We start from the raw sequence: 21,278 nt of genomic DNA, 5'->3' as shown, positions 1-21,278 counted from the left end.
GAGATCCTGCAGTCATGCAGATTGTTGTGAGAGGCAGCAGGCAATCAATACACAAACAGCAGGTCATGTGGGGTTCTAACAGTTCCTGATCTCTCCTGCCTTAGGCCTCAGGGATGGGGGTGGTAGCTGAATCTCACAGCTTAATGCTTCTCCCGTAGTAACATTTTGGTAAGTAGGAAACTTGCATATTGAGAAGAAGGGTTCTACCCTAGCCTTCTTTCAGTGATGCTGGCTTTCTATATTTGAGAACTTGTTGCAGGGGGGAAACATTCAAATGCTGTCTGGGTGCCCATCTTCCCTAGAACTTGCTTGGTGTGCTGGGGTTCCTGGCTTGGAAATACTCTTTGGAAGGCGCTTACCTTGTAGTCTAACCTTCCCCCAAACTTCTGTCCTTCCAATGGGAATTATAGGAGTTGGAGTACAACACAGTTGGGCACCAGTTTGAGGGAAGCTGTTGTAGCCTCAGAGCCTTCCTGTTTGGTGGGAAATGGTAGCAGTCTGGATGACTTCCAAACCTGTTTCATTTTTGTGTGTGTTCTACAATAGCATAGTATGGAAATGCTCCCAAAAGAGCCGGATTAGTCAGTCTCTCCCCCCGCCCCCCCGGGGGGGGGGGCAAGAAACATATTTGTGGATTTCTTAGACTTGGGAGAAAAATAGCAATGTGAAAAGCCTTCTCTGGGGCAGGGAGAACAGTCTATGGAGTGGAAGAGATTGCGTGGAATAGTCAGTCATTGTGACGTGTGCCTTATCAGCTTGTAAAACTCTTCCATCATACTCCCATCACTTTTCCCCCTCCCCATATTTTGTTGACATAACAGTTGAGCCAAAGGGAGAAAAAGCTGTTAACGCAGGAGGACAAAAAACTCTTTAAACTGTATTTTGGAATAGAAGGGGGTGGGGGGCTGTGTGTGTGTGGCGCTCTCTCTCTCACTCTCTCTCTCCTATATGCCACAGATCCAATCAGTTTACAGGCCTCCTGAGATCTCTTAACACATTCCCAAAAATGGTGGTGGGTTTTTAGAATTTAATATGTGCAGTTTCTTGTTGATCTTGCTCCTACGTATGAGAAGGCTGCCATTTTGAAACTGCCTTGTGAATGCAATGCTGTTGTGTTGCCGCTGTGTACTTTGGTGCCATAGTCGTTGCCTTAACTGTACCTTTCTTCTGAACTTTTTAATTAAAAGCCACAGGCAGACTTTCAGGGATGCATGTTCAACTTCCTCAGACAAACGCCACCTGCTGGCGTAGGGTACATAGCATGGCTCCCTTCTTTGCCTTCTGTAACCTTTTTCCTGTGCTGTGTGGCTCTGCCCATCCCACCCTGGGACCCCTGGAACTGGCAGTGTTCTTCAGTTCTTGTTTTGATACCTGGGGACCCCCACATCCACCACCTGCTTCAAAGCCATCAGCAACTAGATTTCCTACCAATGCACTGTCTCCACTATTGTTGTAATAAAATGTACTGTTGACTCTGTGAAATTTTTTAATGGCATGTTTACACACTGGATGCCTAAAGGGACTAACTGTATTTTGCAGCTGGGAGGGAGGCTAAAAGAACTACTTGGCCAGCTAGTTATTCTGCATCATGTTGTGTAGATTTATCTGTTTGCACTGCACTATGGTTTGGTAATGCTTTTTTTCTCTTTAAGAATAAATCTAGTTCGCCTATTGGAAGGCCAGACTCACTCTCTCAGTGTGTCAATCCTTGTGTCTGTCTGCAGTTTTGAGAGAGACACGCGCGTGCACACGCACACAGATGCGCGCACAGAGACGCACAGACGCGCACACTGTGTGTGTGTGTGTGTCTCTGCGCCTGTGCGTCTCTCTCTGTGCGTGTGTGTGTGTGCGTGTGTGTGTATGCGCGCGCGCGTGTGTGTGTGTCTGCATGTGTCTCTGTCTCTCTCACTATTTATTAAGTTACTTAATCACCCATCTCGCTGGTCACCCAGCCACTCTGGACGATGTACAATAATACAAACAGCACAAAAACAATAAAATTACACATCAAAACATAATTTTCTAAAAATACCCTAACCCACCCCAAATGCCTGCCTGAACAACCACATTTTTTATGTGCAGCGGAAGCTCATTAAAGAGGGGGCATGGCAGAGTACCCTAGGGAGGGAGTTCCACAGAGTGGGGTCCACCACAGAGAAGGCCCTCTCCCTTGTCCCCACCAGTCTAGCTGTCCTGTCTGATGGGACAGAGAGAAGGCCATCCGAGGCTGATCTTGTTGAGCGGCCTGTCTGGTGTTGCTGGAGGTGCTCCTTAAGATAGGCTGGGCCGGAACCGTATAGGGTTTTAAAGGTCAAAACCAGCACCTTGAATTTGGCCTGGAAAACAACTGGTAGCCAGTACAACTCCTTCAGCACCAGAGTGATGTGATCACACCAGCGGCTGCCTTTAATCAGGCAAGCCGCCGCGTTCTGTACCAGCTGCAGCTTCCGAACCACCTTCAAGGGTAACCCCATGTAGAGCACATTACAGTAGTCTAGACGAGAGGAGACCAGGGCATATACTACCGATGGGAGCAGATGGTCGGGAAGGTAGGGGTACAGCTGCTGTATCAGATGGAATTGATACAGTGCTGTCCGGCTCACGGCTGACACCTGAGCCTCCATGGACAGCTGGGAGTCTAAAATGGCCCCCAGGCTGTGGACCTGGTCTTTCAAGGGTAACCGTACCCCATTCAACACCAGGTCAGCATCCCCCAACCTCCCCTTGTCTCCCACCAGAAGTACATTGGTATTTTCAGGGTTCAGCTTATTCCTCCCCATCCAGCCACTCACCATCTCCAGACATTTGGACAGGGATTCTACGGCCAACCCTGGTGAAGATTTGAACGAGAGGCAGAGCTGCGTGTCATCCGCATGTTGATGACACCGCACCCCAAAGCTCCTGATGATAGCCCCCAGCGGCTTCACATAGATGTTAAATTGGGGAGGGGATGGAGTGGCCGCGGGTCCGACACCTCCACTCTCAGTGCTACCCTCTGGTACCTGCTGGAGAGGAAGGACCGGAGCCACCGCAATACGGTGTCTCCAATGCCCAACCCCTCCAGGCAGTCCAGGAGGATACTGTGGTCAACGGTATCAAAAGCCGCTGAGAGGTTGAAGAGAACAAGGAAGAAGCATTCGCCCCTTTCCAGAGCCCTCCTCATATCATCCACCCAGGCGACCAAGGCCATTTCTGTCCCATGCCCAGGCCTGAAGCCCGACTGAAATGGGTCTAAATAATCGGCTTCTTCCAAGTGTGCTTTCAGCTGCATTGCCACCACCCGCTCAATCACCTTGCCCCAAAATGGCAGATTCGAGACTGGGCAAAAGTTGTTCAAGTCTTGGGGATCCAAGGAGGGCTTCTTTAAGAGCGGTCTCATCACTTCCTCCTTGAGGGCTGATGGCATCACTCCCTCCTCAAGGGAGGCATTCACCACCGCCCTGATCCCCTCACCCAGCCTCTCCCTGCAGCCCATAATGAGCCAAGATGGGCAAGGATCAAGTAAGCATGTGGTCGGCCTTACAGATGAAAGCACCTTGTCCACTTCATCAGAAGGAAGAAGCTGGAACCGATCCCACAAAACCGGTTTTCCACAGGCCGCCTCTCGCTCACTAACTGTATCCACGGCGCATGGAATAGCACTCCTAATCCGATCAATTTTATCCACAAAGTGCCTTGCCAAGGCCTCACAGGAGGCCTTAGAATGCTCCAGCAGTTCTGGAGCCACTGGACCGACCAGGCTGCAGACCACTTGGCACAGCCTCCTGGGACAGCACGCGGTGGCCATGATAGAGGCAGCATAATATTCCCTTTTTGTTGCCTTCACCACCCCATGATAGGCTGAAGATACAGCTCTAGCCCTTGTCCGATGGTCTTCGGAGCGAGACTTCCGCCCCCGGCGCTCCAGCCGTCTCACCTCCTGCTTCAGGGCTCGCAACCACGGATTGAACCATGGTGCAGTCCGAGCCCTGTTCAGGGGGAGAGGGCGTTCCGGAGCCACCCGATCTAATGCCCCAGTGATTGCGGCATTCCAGCCACCCGCCAGGGTCTCGACCGAGTGGCCGTTGGCATGCCCCAGAGAATCCCCAAACGCGTTCAGGAATCCATTCGGATCCATAAGACGCCTGGGGAGGACCATTTTAATGGGTCCTCCACTCCTGCAGAGGGGTTGTGGGACCGAGAAGTCCGACGTCACCAGAGAGTGCTCTGACCATGACAAGGGGGTGGTGGATATACCCCCGATTTCCAGTTCACTCCCTGCTTCTCCAGAAACAAACACAAGGTCTAGTGCATGACCGGCTACATGGGTGGGCCCACTTGGAATAGGGTGCAGCTCCCGGGAAGCCATGGTCTCCATGAAGTCCCGAGTTGCCCCCGTGAGGACGGCCTCTGAGTGTACGTTGAAGCCCCCCAACACCAGTAAGTTAGGGGACTGCACACGCACGTCAGAGACCACCTCAAGCGCCTCGGCCAGGGAGTTGGTCATGCAGTGGGGTGGGCGGTACACGAGCAGAATCCCCAGACTGCCCTTCTGGCCCAACCTCCAGTACATGCACTCCGCAACCTTGGTCTCCTGGAGAGGGGGTCTGGTGAAGACCAAGGGTTCCCAGTAGATATCAGCCACTCCCCCTCCCCGATCCACAGCCCTCGGCTGCTGTGTGTACGAAAACCCGGCTGGACACATGGCCGCCAAAGCTGGAGCAGCGGCCTCAGCCAGCCAGGTCTCCGTACTACATGCCAGGTCCGCACACTCATCGTGGATCATGTCATGGATGAGGGATGTTTTCTGGGTAACAGACCTGGCATTGCAGAGCAGCAGACGAAGGCTAGAGGATGGAGTCACGCCTCCCCCAACCATCCTTTGGCTCTGGGCAGGCCCGGAACAGGGCACAGGCATTACGCATCTCTCCCCTGTTCCTCTTACCTGGCATGGCCTGCCCCTAGCGCCCCGCCAGCGCCTGCCGCCCAGCCTTGGTATAGCATAGACCAGTAGGGTTGGAAGGGGCCTATAAGACCATCGAGTCCAACCCCCTGCTCAATGCAGGAATCTAAGGTATATTCCGGCCCCCAGCACTCCCCCCACCGCCTCCGTCAGGTGGACGCATGCCCCCTTGCTCCCGCCTATCAGGCAGGCTACCCACCCCTAAAAGCACAACAGAATCCCCCCCCCAAAAAACCCACCACACACCAACAATTAAACATAAAACAACAACAACAAAACCATCCCCTTTAAAAATATTGCCAGGCAGGAGTCCGCAGCAGCAGCAGGCACGCCTCTTCCCGATGGTGGCAGCTTCTCCTGCAGGCCCTGGCTCTCCCAGGCCACCTCAGCCAGCCAGCTTATGTGGCCCCTCCAGGGAGGGGCAGGTGGAACAGTAGGCACAGCTGGCTCAGTACCTGGGGGCCTGGTCCTGCAGGGACTGGCAGTCTGCCGGGCAGAAGTCCACAGGGAGAGCGGCGGCGGCACTCTGTGTGTGTCTCTCTCTTTCCCTCTGTGTGTGTGTGTGTGTGTCTCTCTCTGTGTGTAAGTCTCTCTCTGTCTGCCTCTCGCTGCCCGTGTCTCTCTCTCTCTGTGCTCGTGCGTGCGCGTGTGTCTCTCTCTGTGTGCGCATCTCTCTGTTTGTGTCTCTGTGTGTGTGTAAGTCTCTCTCTGTCTCTCTCCCTTTGTAAGTCTCTCTCTGTCTCTGTGTGTGTGTGTCTGCCTGTCTGTCTGTCTCTCACTGCCTGTCTCTCTCTCTCTGCGCCCGTGTGTGTGCGTCTCTCTCTCTGTGCGCATCTCTCTCTGCGCGCGTGTGTGTCTATGTGTGTGTCTGTGTCTGTGTGTGCATCTCTCTCTGTCTCTCTCTCTCTCTCTCTGCGTGTGTGTGTCTCTCTCTCTGTCTCTCTGTGTGTGTCTCTCTCTGTCCCCGTGTGTACATGTCTCTCTGCGTGCGTGTGTCTATGTTTGTGCGCGTCTGTGTGTGTGCCTCTCGCTCTCTCTGCGCGCGCCTGTGTGTGTGTGTCTCTCTGTGCACGTCTGTCTCGCTTTCTCTGTGACACATGCACACAGAGAGAGTGACAGAGACGTGCACGCACACAGAGAGACAGACGCGCATGCACAGTGAGAGACAGGCACACACGCATGCACACACAGAGAGAGACAGACAGAGAGAGAGAGACAGACACAGAGAGAGACGTACACACACGGAGAGATGCACAGAGACACACACACAGAGACGCACAAAGACACACACACACAGAGACAGACAGAAACAGAGAGACACGTGCGCGTGCACAGGCCCAGAGAAAGAGACAGACACACACAGACACAGCAAGAGAGAGAGACGCACACACGCACAGTGAGAGACACGCACAGAGACACACATACACGCACAGAAAGTCACATACACACACGCACAGAGAGCCAGACAGAGCAAGACAGGTTGCCTGCACTCATAAAGCCCACTGACAATACCGCCAAACGGAGCTACGAAGAAATCACGTCAGACTTTGAAGCTGTGAGCAGGAAACTCCAGAACTTTGGGGCCCAGATAGTTTTCTCATCCATCCTTCCAGTAGTCAGAAGAGGGATAGAAAGGGAAAGGAAAATACCCCGGCTGAATGACTGGCTACAAAGGTGGTGCCGGCACAAGAGATTTGGATTCTGGGAATACGGGCTATATTTCCTGGAAGATGGGCTGTTGGAAGGGACGGGTTGCACCTCACAAAGGCTGGGAAGAATGTGTTTGGCCACAGCATGAATAACTTCATCAGGAGGGCTTTAAACTGAATGCTATGGGAAAGGGAAACATAAAGTTGGGGGTAACAATGGACGAAGGCTCATGCACCGCAATGGAGACCAATAATAGTCTTCAGACACATGTAGGAAGAAAGCCAGACTATGAAGCACATGGTCTTCGATGTCTATATACTAATGCCCAGAGTATGGGAAACAAACAGAACGAACTCGAACTCTTAATACAGGAGGGAAATTACGACTTGATAGGTGGAACTGAGACTTGGTGGGATGACTCCCATGACTGGAATACAGCAATTGAAGGATACAACTTGTTCAAAAGGAACAGGAGGAACAGAAAGGGAGGTGGGGTTGCACTGTATGTGAAAAATACATATCTCTGCACAGAAATACAGGAGGAGGAGCTTGGTAGCCCCATCGAGAGCATCTGGGTTGAAATAAATGGAGCAAAGAATAAAAGGAACCTGGTGGTCGGAGTCTACTACTGGCCACCCAATCAAGGAGAAGACAAGGATGAAACTTTTGAAAAGCAAATAGCCAATGTTTTAAGGAAGCATGATGTAGTAGCAATGGGGGACTTCAATGTCCCTGATATTTGTTGGGAGACAATTTCTGCAAACCATGGCCCCTCCGAGAAATTCCTGACTTGTGTTGCTGATAGCTTCCTCCTACAGAAAGTGGAGGAAGGAACTAGAGGATCGGCTATCCTTGACTTGATCCTAACCAACAGAGATAAGTTAGTGGATAAAGTAGCAGTTACAGGAACTCTGGGGGAAAGCGACCATGTTGCACTTGAGTTCTTGGTTCTAAAGGAAGCAAAAGCTGAGTGTAGCCAAAAGCGTACTCTGGAATTTAGGAAAGCCAATTTGAATAAACTCAGAACAATGATAAGTAAGGTCCCATGGCAAGTGACTCTAATGAGCAAAGGAGTCCAAGATGGGTGGGAGTTTTAAAAAAACGGAATTCTAAAGGCACAATTACAATCAATTCCAACAAGAAAAAAAGGCAGAAGACAACAGAAGAAGCCAATGTGGCTTCACAAAAAGCTCAGATATGACCTGAAAACAAAAAAGAGCACATATATGTATTGGCCCCAGGAGCGTAGCCAAGTCATCTGTAGTGTTAGAGGGGCCTAGAGATCCATAATGCTTGCTTAAGTTCATTATTGGTACAATTCCCATGCTAGCTAGTAAGCCTCTGAGCATGAGCAGATGAGTCAAAGGGCCGATAACAGCCTTCTCAGTGCATTCCTTACTAATGAGTAGAAAGCCTTACCAAGCACTCTGCCTGGGAAGCGAAGTTTGTTTACAGGTGGCTGAGCTTGAGAACCAGGCCCTGCTGGCCTATTCTGGGAATGGATGCTAGGGGAGCTTGCTGCTGTTATGCTGCCTCACTGCTTACATGTATGGTAGAAAACCCATTTTACCCCAAGGCTCGGGGTTCAGAGAAGCTGTCTGATCCAACCACTGGGTATGCCTGTGTGCTGGAAGTTACCCAATGAAGTCTCCTTGTAAGCAAACCTCTGAGTCTGACATATCACTATCTTGGCGCTTCTAACCTAAGAGTTCAACGCCCACTGCGGGGCGACACATTTGGTGCAGTGAGCAGGGTGCCAAAGATACTGCCATGTTCAGGTTCAGAGGGAAGGAGGATTGGGGGGTCGGCGTGTTAAACCGCCTCCCAGGCTGGCCACAGGAGGGGCTGTGGGGTCCAGCCGCAAAGCAGTTGGCGGTCCTGCGTGGCCCAACTGCATGGCCAGAGGTCGAAGAGGACTGCACCCCAGTGGGCCTGGAAGCTGCGTCAGAATCTCTGCAGCTTGAGTGGTCAGCTAAAGAGAAGCGGCGTGCAGAACCTCTAGCATGGTTACTGCTGACAGCTTTAGGAGCTGTCGGGCAGAAGGATTCAGAATGGAGGGAGGAAACAGCAGAACAGCCCAAGGCCGAGCTGAGAAAAGAGCAAGATCTGAGGCTGTTACCTAGAGAAACGTTGCAGGACAGCCTGGCCTCTGACGAGGCGGGGGAGCGTGAAGCCGAAGGAGTAGCCGTTCGCCTGGTACGCCGAGCACGGAAGAAGAGTTGCCCACGGCGTCCCGAAGGGTGCAACCTCATCACCTCGTCTGATTGGGATGAAATCCCTAAGTGGAAACTGAAAATGAAGACCCAGAAGATGAAGACACGGAACCGAGTAAAGGTGAAGAATCAGCCCCCAGGGCACGGGCCAGACCCCTCTTAGAGTGGGAAGCGCGCCAGAGGACGGTCCCAAGGCAGAATGAAGTGGAGAGGCCACGTTGAAGTCCTCTGTCAAGGTAACCGTGTTTAGCTTCGAACTGCTCTAGAATTGCACAGAGCCTGTAGCTACTGACCATCAGCTATATGATTTCTGAAGAATGTAACCGTTAAGCTTTTGCTGTGGGATTCCCTGCAATGACGAAATCTCACTGATTCGAGTGTCCAGTGTTGGACTGCCTGAGCGTGTGTGCTGAAGAGATCGAGAAAATGCTACTACCATGCTCCTGCAAGCTGCAACAAACGGTGTAAGCTGGGAGACCCAACCTGATTGAGAAGAAAAGAAGATATTGGAGTAGCTGTCTCCAAAGACACAGAGACCTGTGTAACCAGCTGGCTGATGCTGTAAGTCATGTTACAAGAGGAAACTAAGACTGTTTTCCTGTTTGAGACCCAAGCAAAAAACGCTGACCTGAGTCATTTGTCACCCCTGACAAGGCAAAGATTTGACTGCCCTGTATCTCATCGTGTCTTGTTTCGAACTTGGGATTTACAAATACAAATTGTGAAGCTTTACTTTCAAGCCCTGCAAATCACCCCGCCGTTACGTCCCAAAGAAGATTGACGGCTGCATTAAGAATGCAAGTATTTATTTATTTATTTATTAAATTTATTAATCACCCATCTGGCTGGTCACCCAGCCACTCTGGGCGATGTACAAAGCATATAATAAAACAGTTTAAAACAATAAAATTCTACAATAAAAACATTTTCTAAAATACCCTAACCCACCTCAAATGCCTGCCTGAACAACCACGTTTTTAATGCACAGCGGAAGAGGGGGCATGGCGGAGTTCCCTAGGGAGGGAGTTCCACAGAGTGGGAGCCACCACAGAAAAGGCCCTCTCCCTCGTCCCCACCAGTCTAGCTGTCCTGGCTGATGGGACAGAGAGAAGGCCATCCGAGGTTGATCTTGTTGAGCGGCCTGTCTGGTGTTGCTGGAGGCGCTCCTTAAGATAGGCTGGGCCAGAACCGTATAGGGTTTTAAAGGTCAAAACCAACACCTTGAATTTGGCCTGGAAAACAACTGGTAACCAGTGCAACTCCTTCAGCACTGGAGTGATGTGATCTCGCTGGCGGCTGCCTTTAATCAGGTGAGCCGCCGCGTTCTGTACCAGCTGCAGCTTCCGAACCGTCTTCAAGGGTAACCCCACGTAAAGCGCATTATAGTAGTCTAAACGAGAGGAGACCAGGGCATGTACTACCGATGGGAGCAGATGGTCGGGAAGGAAGGGGTGCAGCTGCCGTATCAGATGGAGTTGATCAAGCACTGTCTGGCTCACAGCTGACACCTGAGCCTCCATGGACAGCTGGGAGTCCAAAATGACCCCCAGGCTGCGGACCTGGTCTTTCAAGGGTAGCTGTACCCCATTCAACACCAGGTCAGCATCCCCCAGCCTCCTCTTGTCTCCCACCTGAAGTACCTCGGTCTTGTTAGGGTTCAGCTTCAGCTTATTCCTCCCCATCCAGCCACTTACCGTCTCCAGACATTTGGACAGGGATTCTACGGCCAACCCTGGTGAAGATTTGAACGAGAGGTAGAGCTGCGTGTCATCCGCATATTGATGACACTGCACCCCAAACCTCCTGATGATCGCCCCCAGCGGCTTCACATAGATGTTAAATAGCATCGGGGAGAGGATGGAACCCTGTGGCACCCCACAAGTGAGTGGCCACGGTTAGGGATGTACGAAAGGTACTTACCTTTTGGGGATTATGCTGATGGTGCGGGGGGAGGCGTTCCGTCCCTCCCCCCGGAATCCTCGCGGGGGGGGGAGGTTCTCCATTCCTCCCCCCCCCCCCCGGAATCCTGGCCAGCCGGCTGTGCTCCGCAGCAATTCTGTGGAGCTGCCGGCTGGCTCCGCCAGCCGCCGAACCTCCAGCCGTTGGCTAGCAGGGACGCAAATGGCGGCGGCCATAGCCGCCGCCGTTTGTGTCCCTGCAGTCAGCTGTGATAGGCTACGTAAATCTTTACGTAGCCTATCACGGCTGATTAAAACAAAAAACAAAAAAACGTGCGTATGCAAATGGCGGCGGCCATGGCTGCCGCCATTTGCGTATGCGCGTGTTATGTTTTGTTTTTTTAAGTCAGCCGTGATAGGCTACGTAAATCTTTACGTAGCCTATCATGTTTTTTTGTGTTTTTTTTTAAAATCTGGAAATGGCGGCGGCAGCCGGTCAGAAGACCGGCCGCCGCTGCCGCCGCTGCCGAACCGCCACCGGAGCCGCCGCCGCTGCCGCCACTGCCAGGAAGATCCACCCCAGGTAAGTTGGGGGGCGGGGGGGGGGCGGGCCGTTCCGCCACCGATTTCGGGGGGCCGAATGCGCTGGCATTCGGCCTCCCCGAGATCCGTGGCGGAACTTTCGTACATCCCTAGCCACGGGTCCAAAACCTCCTCTCCCAGTGCTACCCTCTGGTACCTGCCGGAGAGGAAGGACTGGAACCACCGCAATACGGTGTCTCCAATGCCCAACCCCTCCAGGCAGTCCAGGAGGATACCGTGGTCAACGGTAACAAAAGCCGCTGAGAGGTTGAAGAGAACAAGGAAGGAGCATTCGCCCCTATCCAGAGCCCTCCTCATATCATCCACCCAGGCGACCAAGGCTGTTTCTGTCCCATGCCCAGGCCTGAAGCGCGACTGAGATGGATCTAGATAATCAGCTTCTTCCAAGTGTGCCTTCAACTGCATCGCCGCAACCCGCTCAGTCGCCTTGCCCCAAAATGGCAGCTTTGAGACTGGGCAAAAGTTGTTCAGAACTTGGGGATCCAGGGAGGGCTTCTTTAAGAGTGGTCTTATCACTGCCTCCTTGAGGCCTGATGGCATCACTCCCTCCTCAAGGGAGGCGTTCGCCACCGCCCTGATCCCCTCGCCCAGCCTCTCCCTGCAGCCCATAATGAGCCAAGATGGGCAAGGATCAAGTAAGCATGTGGTCGGCCTTACAAATGAAAGCACCTTGTCCACTCCATCAGAAGGAAGAAGCTGGAACCAATCCCACAAAACCGGTTTTCCACAGGCCGCCTCTTGCTCACTAACTGTATCCACAGCGCACGGAGTAACACTCCTAATCCGATCAGTTTTATCTGCAAAGTGCCTTGCCAAGGCCTCACAGGAGGCCTTGGAATGTTCCGGCGGTTCTGGAGCCACTGGCACGACCTGGGACAGCACTCTGCGGACGCGACAGAGGTGGCGTAATACTCCCTTTTGCTGCCTTCACCGCCCCGTGATAGGCTGAAGATACAGCTCTAGCCCGTGTCTGATTGTCTTCAGAGCGATACTTCCGCCCCCGGCGCTCCAGCCGTCTCACCTCCTGCTTCAGGGCTCGCAACCACAGATTGAACCATGGTGCAGTCCGAGCCCTGTTCATGGGGAGAGGGCGTTCCGGAGCCACCCGATCTAATGCCCCAGTGATTGCGGCATTCCAGCCACCCGCCAGGGCCTCGACCGAGTGGCTCTTGGCGTGCTCCAGAGAATCCCCAAGCGCGTTCAGGAATCCATTCGGATCCATAAGGTGCCTGGGGCGGACCATTTTAATGGGTCCTCCACCCCTGCAGAGGGGTTGTGGGACCGAGAAGTCCGACGTCACCAGAAAGTGCTCTGACCATGACAAGGGGGTGGTGGATATACGCCCGACTTCCAGTTAACTCCCTGCTTCTCCAGAAACAAACACAAGGTCTAGCGCATGTCTGGCTACATGGGTGGGCCCACTTGGAATAGGGTGCAGCTCCTGGGAAGCCATGATCTCCATGAAGTCCTGAGGTGCCCCCGTGAGGATGGCCTCTGAATGTACGTTGAAGCCCCCCAACACCAATAAGTTAGGGGACTGCACACGCACGTCAGAGACCACCTCAAGCGCTTCGGCCAGGGAGTCGGTCATGCAACGGGGCGGGTGGTACACGAGCAGAATCCCCAGACTGCCCTTCTGGCCCAACCTCCAGCACATGCACTCCGCAACCTTGGTCTCCTGGAGTGGGGGTCTGGTGAAGACCAAGGGCTCCCGGTAGATATCAGCCACTCCCCCTCCCCGATCCCCAGCCCTTGGCTGCTGTGCGTACGAAAACCTGGCTGGGCACATGGCTGCCAGAGCTGGAGCAGCGGCCTCGGCCAGCCAGGCCTCCATACCACATGCCAGGTCCGCACGCTCATTGCGGATCATGTCATGGATGAGGGAGGTTTTCTGGGTAACAGACCTGGCATTGCAGCGCAGCAAATGAAGGCCAGAAGATGGGGTCACGCCTCCCCCAGCCATCCTTTGGCTCTGGACAGGCCCGGAGCAGGGGACAGATAGTACACATCTCTCCCTCGTTCCCCTTACCTGGCATGGCCTGCCCCTCGCGCTCCGCCAGCGCCTGCCGCCCAGCCTCGGTATGTTCTGGCCCCCGACAGTCCCCCCACTGCCTCCATCAGGTGGACACATGCCCCCTCGCTCCCGCCTATCAGGCAGGCTACCCACCCCTAAAAACACAACAAAATCCCCCAGAAATAAAAAAAAACAATTAAAAAATCTCCTTTAAAAATACTGCCAGGCAGGAGTCCACGGTAGTGATGGTGGCGGCGGCACAGCAGGCCCAGCAGCAGCAGGCACGCTTCTTCCCTGGTGGTGGCAGCTTCTCCTGCAGGCCTTGGCTCAAGTAAAAGGCGACCCCCATCTCCCTGCAGCTTCCTGAGTTCTGGCACTTTGTTTCTGTGTGCCAGGTTGAAGGAGAAGAGGAGAAAAGAGGGGGGGGTGTCATGTTGTGAATCCCTGGCTAGCCTGTCCAGTGATAGACAGCCCCCAAAGCTTACTCCTTGTTTAAGAAGTGCCTAAAAGCACAATTGTTGTTCTGTTATTGTTAAGAGCTGTGCAGTTTAAAACTGCCCTGTAATTGTAAGTGTACTTTTGCAGAAGGGTGGGGGAGCATAGCCAATCTCTCATTTTCCCCTTGCAAAAGAAATAGTTTTGCTGTTTTTAATGTGTTTGAAATAGCTTAGATTTAGATTTTCAGGTAGACCCATTGCAAGCTCAGAAGCACTGGCAATGTCTTTGCGAGCTCCTTAGTTGAGACAGTCGCTTCCCCTCACCAATCTCCAAGCAACCGAGATGAGACAGTGTGGGGGGAGGGGAGTAAATTTTTTGAATAAAAACATGTTATAAGAGCAAAAGAAATGTCAAGGCCCAGTTTTAGTAATGTAGTAAGGCCTTGTAAGTTATAGCCATGTATAGAAGTAGCCTAAAAGAAGTTTAATGATTAGAAGTAGCCTAGAAGAGTTTAGGCCTATTCGGTTTTTAGAATGTCAGCGTCTGTGTGAGCTTCTCTCTGTCGGTGCTCTCAGAGCGGAGCCAGGGGGAGTCACCCAACTCCCTGTCCGCCTGCTGGTCTGGCCTTGGCAGGCAGGGAGGCTGGAAGCTGTCGGTGAGAACCTGACAGAGGCAGAGTGGGATTCGCAGGAAGGTTGCCCAGGTCGAAGCATCCCTGCTAGAGAGCTGAGCGGTGCTGCTCTGGTTAGACAGGGGCCTTGCTGAAAGGCTAAAGGCCCTTGTCTGTCAAGGGATCTGCAAGGGGTGTACGGTCACACCTTCCCCTTTGAATAGGGATGTACGAATTGTGTACCTTTGGTGCCGCTTGACTTCCGCAGTTTGCGGCTAGTGCTCCATTCTGCCATTCACAAGCCCCCAGAATTCTCTTCTTTTTTTTCCGCTCTGAAAATTACAAAGATAAATCCGTACCAACAACCATAATTCCGGTGCCCAGCCATCTCTGTGAGTCTGCATAACTTCCATAAGGATCGCTATTTTTCGTAAATATTTACGTATTTTTTTCCCCTGCCCTGACATGCAGTAATTACTTTCAGCCAAAACACTTCCTCTTCCTTGTAGGGGCTTCCCAAAAGAAGGCTTTCCTAGGTGTGCCTGAGCGATAAACTATTTGTTTAAACCACACAGAGGATTCCATGGCACGGACTGAAGGGAATTCGATCCCATTTCAGTCCATGGCGGAATTCTCTGACATTCCTACCTTTGAACTGATGCAGAGGCAAGGAGCCTTTGCTGGAAACATCCCGTCTTCATTGCCCAAAGCCTCCTCTGTTTGAATCCATCATCATTTGGATTTTTTAGAGACACTCTGCATATGGACTGGAACTTTGGATTGTTATAGATTTGCCATGGAAAGTACAGCGAGGCTTTTCATGAACTTGAACTCTTGTTGCTGTGGATTGTGTGTCTGTGTGTTTGTAGTCAGCTCAGTGTACGGCAGGCTGAGTTTGATCCACGACTTCTGGACTTCCCCCTGCCAGAATTCATGCAGCGTGGAGTTGCCAATGCAAAAGTGGTGGCCTAGGACTCCTTGCATGTGTGAGCATGCTCTTCCTTTGATCTTGATAGGCCCTGACCGTGCGGCCTGGAGGAGCAGTATGATTGTTAGAACTGCTCCATCATGCCTCACCATGCAAGAAATGTTGTCTGGTCATGGTGTCAGATTTCAATGAAAGTTGTGTGTATTTTATGATTTGTTAAATACTATGTGATATTTGCAAACGTCTTTACTGTCAGTTGCAACTCCAAATGATACTGAATGTGGTTCCCAATGGTTTACAAGGACAAAGACAAGTAGAAAAAGACAGAGAGAAGGAGAAAGTGGCAGATGGACAGAGAAGGGGAAAAAAGAAGAAGAGGGAGGAGGAAGGAGGCACAGAGGAAGAACATTTGTAGAGAAAAAGTGTGGCTGTGGTTGCCCCCAGAGTGAATTACCTGGGGGTGGAGTAGCCACAATAATGTAAGAGTTATTTAAAAGACAATGTGACTAGAAGACGAAAAGGAGCCTATCCCAAATGTGCCTCGTTGAGACTAGGGTAAAGTGGAAAAGTTTAAGTAAGTGAGTATCTGTTGAGACAAAGGCAAACAGCCTAACTTGCAGAGAAGACAAGTGAAGGGTTAAGACTGGTGCATGGCACTGGGAGTTTTATGTAGACAGTTTGAAACATGATCTGCACAACAGGCAGGTCAGAAAGAGAAAGATTTCTCTTTCCCAGATGGGGGCCGGGGGGGAGGTAATAGCCCACCTCTGAGTTGTTACATACAAGCAAAGGGAGAAAATACATCACCTAGAAGAGGAGTCCCTCTTTGAACCGATTTCAGGCTGGTTTCACGGGATCGGGGTGGTGGTGGCAGTGAGTGGTTGCAATAACTCTGACCGTTATTGGCAGCTTTATAGCTTTGTGTGCCTGCTCATATGGCTGTCGCATTTTAAAGTATACAGTTAAGTAGATGTCAGCCCCCTGGTGATTGAGTGGCAAGGCAGACTGTTATCGGCCTTTGATCATCTGAGGGTGGAATGTATCGGCCCCAGGAGTGTAGCCAAGTCATTTGCAGTGTTAGAGGGGCCTAGAGATCCACAATGCGTGCTGAAGTTCATTATTGGTGCAGTTCCCATGCTAGTAAGCCTCTGAGCATGTGCAGATGAGTCAAAGGGCCGATAACAGCCTTCTTGGAGCATTCCTCACTAATGAGGAGGAAGCCTTATCTACTCATAAAAACCTTTGAGTCTGAATGTGTCAACCCTGCTGGACCCCACAGACCCTCCTATGGCCAGCCTGAGAGTCAGTTTAACATGCCGACCCCCCAATCCTCCTTCCCTTTGAATCTGAACGTAGCAGTATTTTTGGCTTCCTGCTCGCTTCACCAAATGTCTTGCCCCAGCCGTGGGTGTTGAACTCTTAGGTTAGAGGTGCCAAGATAGTGATACGTCAGACTCAAAGGTTTACTGATAAAGGAGTACTTCATTGGGTAACTTCCAGCACACAGGCGTACCCAGTGGTTGGATCAGACAGCTTCTCTGAACCCTGAGCCACTGGGCACAATGGGTCTTATACTCTACAGGTTAGCAATAAGCAGCGTTTCAGCAGCACGCGCCCCTAGCGCTCATTCCCCGCATAGGCTAGCAGCGCTTGGTCCTCAAGCACAGCCACCTGCAGCTTTAAGGTAAACAAACTCTGCTTCTCAGGCACATCAGTGATAAGACATTCTCCTCATTCGCAAGGAATGCACCGAGAAGGTTGTTATCGGCCTTCTGACTCATCTGCACGTGCTCAGAGGCTTACTAGCATGGGAATTGCACCAATAATGAACTTAAGCAAGCATTATGGATCTCTAGGCCCCTCTAACACTACAAATCACTTGGCTACGCTCCTGGGACCAATACACTGATTTATCACTATCTTGGCATTTCTAACCTAAGAGTTCAACACCCACTGCAGGGGCGACACAATATAGAAAGTGGAAGGAAGGCCGAGCTACAAAGGAAGAGTACAGGCAGGAAGCACAGAATTGCAGAGATGGCGTCAGGAAGGCTAAAGCTGAGAACGAGCTGAGGTTGGCGAGGGATGCTGAAAGCAACAAAAAGGCTTTCTTCAGATACGTGCATAGTGAAAGACAGAGGACAGAAATGGTGGTTCAGCTATTAAATAAGGTTGGCAAAATGATAACAGATGACAAAGAAAAGGCAGAGGTGCTCAGTTCCTACTTTGGCTCAGTCTTCTCCCAAAAGAGGGTCTATGACCCCCCTGGCAAAGGCGAAGTACAGGCTGAAGGGGCAGGATTGCAGCTTGAGATCAATAGGTATGTGGTCAAGGAACACCTAATTACTCTGAATGAGTTCAGATCTCCAGGGCCGGATGAACTGCATCCTAGAGTAATGAAGGAATTGGCAGAAGAACTCTCAGAACTCTCAGAACCACTGTCTATTATCTTTGAGAAATCATGGAGGACGGGGGAAGTGCCAGATGACTGGAGGGGAGCTAATGTGGTCCCTATCTTCATAAAGGGGGAACCTGGGAACTACAGACCAGTCAGTCTGACATCAATCCCTGGGAAAATTCTGGAGCAGATTATAAAACAATCCATCTGTAAGCACCTTGAAAACAATGCAGTGATGACTCGAAGCCAACATGGATTTGTCAAGAAGAAATCCTGCCAGACAAATCTGATCTCATTTTTGGATCAGGTAACCTCCCTTGTGGACTGTGGGAATGCTGTGGACATAATATACCTTGACTTCAGCTAAGCTTTCGACAAAGTGCCTCATGATATCCCGATGAGCAAACTAGCTCAAAGTGGGCTAGATGAAACAACGATCCAGTGGATCCACAGTTGGCTACAGAATCGGACTCAAAGAGTGCTTATCAGTGGGACCTTCTCAAACTGGGGAGAGGTCACGAGCGGGGTACCGCAGGGCTCAGTCCTGGGCCCAGTGCCCTTCAACATTTTTATTAATGAAACCGAATGCACAGTTACAAGATGGGGGATACTTGGCTCAACAATACCACAAATGAGAAGGATCTTGGAATTGTTGTAGATCACAAGCTGAATATGAGCCAACAATGTGATGTGGCTGCAAAAAAGGCCAATGCTCTTTTGGGTTGCATTAATAGAAGATATTGTCACCCTGCTTATTTAACTTATATGCAGAGTACATCATGAGAAATGCCGGGTTGGATGAATCAGAGGTCGGAATTCAGATTGCCGGGAGAATTATCAACAACCTCCGATATGCAGACGATACCACCCTAATGGCAGAAAGCGAAGAGGATCTCAAGAGCCTCTTGTTGAGGGTGAAAGAGGAGAGTGCAAAAGCTGGTTTGAAACTCAACATTAACAAAACTAAGATCATGGCATCTGGCCCCATCACTTCTTGGCATATAGAAGGGGAAGAAATGGAAGCAGTGACAGATTTTACTTTCTTGGGCTCCAAGATCACCGCAGACGGTGACTGTAGCCATGAAATTAAAAGACGCTTGCTCCTTGGGAGGAAAGCTATGGCCAACCTAGACAGCATAGTAAGAAGCAGAGACATCACCTTGCCGACCAAGGTCCGTCTAATCAAAGCTATGGTTTTCCCAGTAGTAAAGTATGGCTGTGAGAGCTGGACTATAAGGAAGGCTGAGCGCCGAAGAATTGATGCTTTCCAACTGTGGTGCTGGAGAAGACTCTTACGAGTCCCCTGGACTGCCAGGAGGTCAAATAAGTCAATCCTAAAGGAAATCAACCCTGAGTGCTCATTGGAAGGACAGATACTGAAGCTGAAGCTCAAATATTTTGGCCACCTAATGCGAAGAGAAATCTCTGGAAAAGACCCTGATGCTGGGAAAGACTGAAGGCAAAAGGAGAAGGGGACGGCAGAGGATGAGATGGCTAGATAGCATCACGGATGCAATGAATATGAACTTGAGCACGCTCCGGGAGAGAGCGCAGGACAGGAAGGCCTGGCGTGCTATGGTCCATGGGGTCACGAAGAGTCGGACATGACTGAACGACTGAACAACAACAACAACAAATAGAAGCATAGCTTCCAAATCCTGGGAAGTACTAGTTCTCCTCTACTCAGCACTGGTTAGGCCTCATCTGGAGTATTGTGTCCAGTTCTGGGCACCACATTTTAAGAAGGATGCAGACAAACTGGAGAGGGTTCAGAGGAGGGCAAGGAAGGTGATCACGGGACTGGAAACAAAGCCCTATGAAGAGAGACTGAAAGAACTGGGCATGTTTAGCCTTCAGAAGAGAAGACTGAGGGGAGATAGGATAGCGCTGTTCAAGTCCTTGAAAGGTTGTCACGGAGAGGAAGGCCAGGATCTCTTCTTGTTCATCCCAGAGTGCAGGACACGGAATCATGGGCTCAAGTGACAGGAAGCCAGATTCCGGCTGAACTTCAGGGAAAACCTCCTGACTGTTAGAGCAATACGACAGTGGAACCCATTCCCTAGGGAGGTGGTGGAGGCATTCCAGATGAGGCTGGACAGCCACCTGTCAGGGATGATTTGACTTTGGTACCTGCATTGAGCAGGGGTTGGGCTCAGTGGTCTTATAGGCCCCTTCTAACCCTACTATTCTATGATTTTATGAGAGACAGAGAGAGACTGACAGAAAGAGACAAAGAGAGACACAGAGGGAGAGACAGACACAGAGACACACAGACAGAGACTGACGGCGAGAGAGAGACAGAGACAAAGAGGCAAAGAAAGAGAGACAGAGTGAGGGAGACAGAGAGAAACTGTGACAGAGAGATGGAGAGGGAGAGGCGGACAGAGAGAGACAGAAACAGTGACAGAGAGACAGACAGACTGATGGAGAGGGAGATGGACAGAGACACAGAGAGACCAACCCACCTACCCAGAGGCAGTACTCCTATGTACCCCGGCGGGAGGGTGCTGTTGTGCTCATGCTCTGCTTGTGGGTGCCTGGTCGACAGCAGGATGGCCACTGTGTGAATAGAATGCTGGACTAGATGGACCCTTGGCCTGATCCAGCAGGGTTTTTCTCATGTTTTTCTTTTTATGATTATTGTCATAAGTATTATTTAGCATCTGCTGCTTTTAATTTAGTGTTGATTCTGTTGTTTTGATTTATATGGATTTTATTTGTTTTTATTGTATGTTGCCCTGAGAGCTATTAGCTGTAGGGCAATTTATTTCTAATAAACCATAGAAACAAATAAAATAGTATTTTATTATTTATTTATTTGTTTGTTTCATTTCTATACCGCCCAATAGCCGAAGCTCTCTGGGCGGTTCACAAAAATTAAAACCAAACAACACACAATAAAACAATATATAGAACATTAAAACCACAATATAACAATACAACCACAATAAAACCTAGCAGCAGTGCAGGAATTTAAAATACAGATTTAAAACAGCAAAGCTAAAAGTCTAAAAAGCTAAAATGCTAAAATGCCTGGGAGAATAAAAAGGTCTTCACCTGGCGCCGGAAGGAATACACTGTAGGTGCCAGGCGAACCTCACTAGGGAGCTCATTCCACAGCCAGGGTGCCAAGCAGAAAAGGCCCTCCTCCTAGTAGCCCCCTGCCTCACTTCCTTTGGCAGGGGCTCGCGGAGAAGGGCCACTGAGGATGATCTTAGGGTCTGGGCGGGCACATATGGGAGGAGGTCATCCTTCAGATAGCCTGGCCCCAAGCCGTTAAGGGCTTTGAACGTTAACACCAGCACTCTGAATCGGGCCCGGAAAAGTACCGGTGTAATGTGAGCTCGGTGGCCAGTCCCTGTGAACAGTCTTGCTGCCCTATTTTGGACCAGCTGAAGTTTCCGGACCGTTTCCAAAGGCAGCCCCACGTATAACGCATTGCAGTAATCCAGACGGGAAGTTCTCAGAGCGTGGATTACTGTAGCTAGGCTCTCTCTGTCCAGAGAAGGGCGTAGCCGGTATACCAGCCTAAGCTGATAAGAGGTGCTCCGTGCCACCGAGTTCACCTGTGCCTCAAGCGACAG

The sequence above is a fragment of the Heloderma suspectum genome, chromosome W, assembly GCF_057233095.1.
Source record: "Heloderma suspectum isolate Gila_16-S chromosome W, 16-S_ref, whole genome shotgun sequence".
Taxonomy (NCBI): domain Eukaryota; kingdom Metazoa; phylum Chordata; class Lepidosauria; order Squamata; family Helodermatidae; genus Heloderma; species Heloderma suspectum.
Note: the sequence above shows the minus strand (reverse complement) of the source record.